Below are 4,719 nucleotides of genomic sequence, written 5' to 3' on the forward strand. Positions count from 1 at the left end.
AATTTGATAACCTATCAATAAGAAATAAATTAACCAAATATTTGTCAAAACAGTTTTATTTCATATGCTATAAACAAAATACATCATTGAAACCTTTATGTTTCTAGTGCCCGAGGACAATTTAGAGAAGCAGATAAGAAAGTACGTTGGAATAAAATGCATGCTACTAAATATTCAATAACAATTGGCACAGACACAATGAGGCAGAAAAGCGTATAGTGAAATAACAGTTATGAGCTTCTACAAACCAGGAAAACAAAAAAAATATTTTAATACATAGGTTAGTGGGGTTAGTGGTTAAACTACACAGGTTGTAATTACAGCCAGAGTAATATGATACTCTCAAGGCTCACAAAGCTGCCCTTGGGGTGTTTAGATCAAGAAAAAGATGACCAAGTAAACCTGATTGGTCTATATTTAGCTTCTCATTACAACCACAGAATTCCTTAAGATAAGTCAAATTTTTGTTTTTAAAAATATATTATCTGTCTTTGAAAAAGCAACTAAGATGCCTGAAAGCTGAAAAGTATTCAAGATTTTAAAATGTATTATTTTACTTTCCAGTGGAGCCAGGAAAGAAAATACTTTAGAAAGACCACATCAAAACATCAGGGGAACAGAATGCTTCCCATAGAAAATGAGGTACACTGAATTTTATAAAAGTAGTGGCTTTGTACTTATTCAGCTTTTTCTTATCCTCCAAAGAATGTGGTGGTTTATGCCTCTATAAATTGAACAAGATCTAGGATAAATATTAAAGGTTATGTGGAATGGCTGTAGAGAAATAGTTGCTAACTTTAAATGTATATCTAGATGATATAGGAAGAGTTGTGATTTAATATTATGTATAAATTTCAAATTGTGCCATATTCAAATATAGGAGAATTTTTCACTTTGATGGCTTCTTAGCATATGGGAAACCTTTTCTTTAGAGAAATTTCTACCTTAGGCACTTTGGTTGGAGGCAAAAACTGTGCCATGACTGAAGCTGAAAATACCAGATACTGTCTTGTCTTTCCTGCAACCAGACTGTGGCCAGAGAATGTAGGCCAACCTTCATATGTAGAAGTCAATTCTTCAGAAAATTAGAAAAAAATGGTAACGTCATGTTTCAAAGGACAGCTGTGACCCGAGTGTAAGTTCTGAGAGGAAAACATAGTACAAAGCAAACCAAGGAATAAAACAGACTTAAGAACTATGCCAAAGGAATACCATAACTTAGAATGTATTTATGACAGTTTTGTCTGTAAGGAATTAAACCAGAAACCTAACGTGATTCTGAAAGAATAACCGTGCCCCCAAACTGGATACCTGTCCTATCAAGTATTTGAGTGACTGAGCCTTAAAACAGTACTCTGGCTTACAGACTTCAAAAAGAAGGAAGCAAAAGCTACACACTCCCCACACATCCACTTCATATGTAGTCATGGAAGACAACAGACAAACCAGATGACTTTCCCAGAGTTTGGAAGCAAGGGTCTGGAGCAGGGGTGCAAAACTCATTTTCACTGGGTGAAACTCATTTCCATATCAGCCTCATGGTTGCCTTCAAAGAGCCAAATATAAATTTAGGACTGTATAAATGTAACTACTCCTTAACAATTAATCCAGAGCTAGGCATTGCTGCCCTGTAGAAACAGGGTGCCACCAGGATAAAACAAGATGAAGGGCCGGATTCAGCCCTCCAGTCTTGTGTTTGCCACTTGTGGTCTTGAGAATAAAGGACCGGGGAATTGGTCTTGGAGAACAGGCTTAGGGATTTCTCAAGGAGATTTTCTTCCTAGGATTGCCTATAGAACTCCTCCATCATTGTGACTCAGTGACAGCTATTTCCTATCCATCTATTTTTATGATAAAAGACTGTGCTGTGCTTTTTGGTACCTCTTACATCATTATAGGAGAGGGTATACTAAAAACTTGTGTTTTTTTTTGTTTTGTTTTGTTTTGTAGATTAAGAATGGAAGGAATCTGTTCTGAACCTGATGGAGAAAAACTGAACACAGTAAGTAGGTAGAACTTTGTGTTTCCCTTCCCTGTGTATGTCAGATTATTTTTTAGGGAAATTGTCCTGTGGGTAAAGCCATTGTCGACACAGATGACTACCTGTAACCAGAGATTTTCACCTCCTTTTATGAACTACAGTTTCTTCTGGGAACATGCTATTGTTAAGAACTATATTTCCAGCATGTCCCCTCCCCAAACCTTATCTATGACCAATGGAAGTATGTGGAATCATAGTTGTTGTAAATGACTGGGAAGTAAAAGTGTTGAGTATCATTTTGAGGCCAATATGGTTAAGAAGATTGTATGCTTTCTCTGTCCTCCTCTCTGTTCTTTAATATTCAAGTTTATGACAATGTTGAGGGCAAACCAGAAGTTCTGTAGGTAAGGTGTAAAGGCCTGTGTCAACATGCAGTCTTTAGTGACTACCAAGAGTAGTCACTAAAGGAATGGCTATCCCCATTCCTGTCATCAGTCACAACACAGACACCAAATGCTGTTTATCTGAATGCAAAAACAAATGTCTACTGTCATAATTCATAAATATTGAGCTAACAATGACCTAAGTAAAATACTCTGTAACACCTTTAAATAGAGACATGTAAAATGACTAATTATCCATATTAACAGCTGATGCTTATATTAAAATAGCCATTGGCTAATAATATTGATAGCACAGGATATACTATTTTTTCATGAATCATAGAGTACATTGTTAATATTATGCCCCCTTCCCCCAACTTTAAGTGTCAGAAATTCATAGAGTCTCTACAAGTATTGAAGAAAAAAAGATTTCATATGGGAATTTGAACTTACTTGATTGTGGGAGAAGATGGGGTAACAGATGTCTAGAAGTGGGGATCATTGAATCAGAAAAATGGTCACTGAGAAAGCCATTGAAAGCAGTGGGGTGAGTGCACAAAATAGAGCTTGAAGGAAAATTCAAGAAACCACTAAGATCTACACACTGAAATGGTACACCACAAGGGGAACTCAGAGGGGTAGAAACTACTACCTATGTGGAATGTATTCCTAGAAATTACTGCCTCTTAGGCAATGACTATTTCTGTGGGGATGACTACCTTTGCCAGCCCTCTGCCAAGCACCTAGTGGTGAATTTGAATCTGCTGTTGGTCAGCAAGGCCAGGAGGAAGAAATTTAAGTGGGGCTTGAGGCAGGAAGGAAACGAGAAAACTTCATTGTGTATTGCCACCCATGACCTTCACAGAGAAACCTTGAGAGAAAAACGGCCTCTGGTTCCCTCATATGAAAATGTGCTTGAGTTCCTCTAATTAGCTAAATCTAATCTGGAAGCCTTTAAAATAGAGGTTTCTGGTAAAAATAGATTTCTAGCTGTAGGCATGGAGTTATTCAAATATCTCTTTATCTCTTTATTTATTTAAAAAAATATCTGTTGCATCTTTTCCCCTTCAATCCTGATATTTGTAATCTGTGTTTTCTATCTCTGATTACATTTGATCATTTTCCTAGGGTTTATCAATTATTATCAATTTATTCCTTTGTCAAAGAACAAGCTTTTAATTTATTATTTGTCTTGTTAATCAGTAGTAATTTTGTAAACTGTCATTAATTATTGCTGTGGTTATTTCATATTCACATTTTTAAAAATTTAATTAGGTCTTCATTCTAATGTCTTAATTTTGAGGTTTGGGTCCTTATTTTTAAACTCTTATCTTTTCTTAATATAAGCTGTGAATCTAGAAATTACCATTTTAGCACAGCATTAGCTATATCCTACAGAGTTGATATGTTGTCTCTTTAATATCACTCACTTCAAATATTTTACCATTTTTGTGGTATCTTTTGTGACCTATGGGTTACACTGCAGTGGTATGCTGCCTAATTTTCAAATATTTGGTCATTTGGTAAATATTGATTTGTCATTCATTCTTAATATTGTAAAATTTGCATATGCTTTCAATCTTTTCAAATATTTTACATATCATATAACCTGACATGTGATCTGTATTATGAATATTGTGTGTGAACTTGAAAATAATGTGCTTTCTGCAGTTGATGAATGTTGGGAACTGCCCTTACTGTTTTCGAGGCTGTAATCCCCCATGGCTAAATCTGAGTAAAGGACCTTGGGACCATAAGCCACTTAGGAGACAAAGCTTATCTTCCTTGTAGGGACACCATCTCTGTCCCCTTTCTCTTCACCCTGCTTGGCCCCAGGCACATGGCTGGTTAGCCAATGACAGGTAAGATTCCTCAAAAGAAGGATGACCTAAGACAGGCATGGTCACAAAGGGACCCTCAGGGAAGGACCTGAGGGGCTATAGAAAAAGGCGGTGATGGAGCCTCACCCCTCGGCTTTGACATAGCCTGAGTCCTCATTCTGTCTGCAAGAAGTCTCCTAATCTCTTGGCTACCTTACTTCCCCTGCCTGACTTAAGCCTGAAACAATACTGGAAAGGGTGGGTTCCCTAGGGCCTAAGAAAGAATGCATAAAATTCTACAAAACCTACTTGCTAATACCCTCAATTTAAATGATAAGGGTCCAAGCAGGAAGTGAGTTTGTTCCCCAAAGTTTTATGGCCATTTAACTATCTGACCCTGACTCAGAATAAGCCCTCAGAGTTCTTTGAATGTTATCTATTGTTTAATCATTTCTGTCTGACAATGATTGATGAGCTTTATGTATATACCCTGTATTCCTGTGCAAATTGAACCCAATAAAAGCTTGTCAGGGCA

The sequence above is a fragment of the Phyllostomus hastatus genome, unplaced genomic scaffold, assembly GCF_019186645.2.
Source record: "Phyllostomus hastatus isolate PE091 unplaced genomic scaffold, TTU_PhHast_1.1 phas_contig_86, whole genome shotgun sequence".
NCBI classification, from domain to species: domain Eukaryota; kingdom Metazoa; phylum Chordata; class Mammalia; order Chiroptera; family Phyllostomidae; genus Phyllostomus; species Phyllostomus hastatus.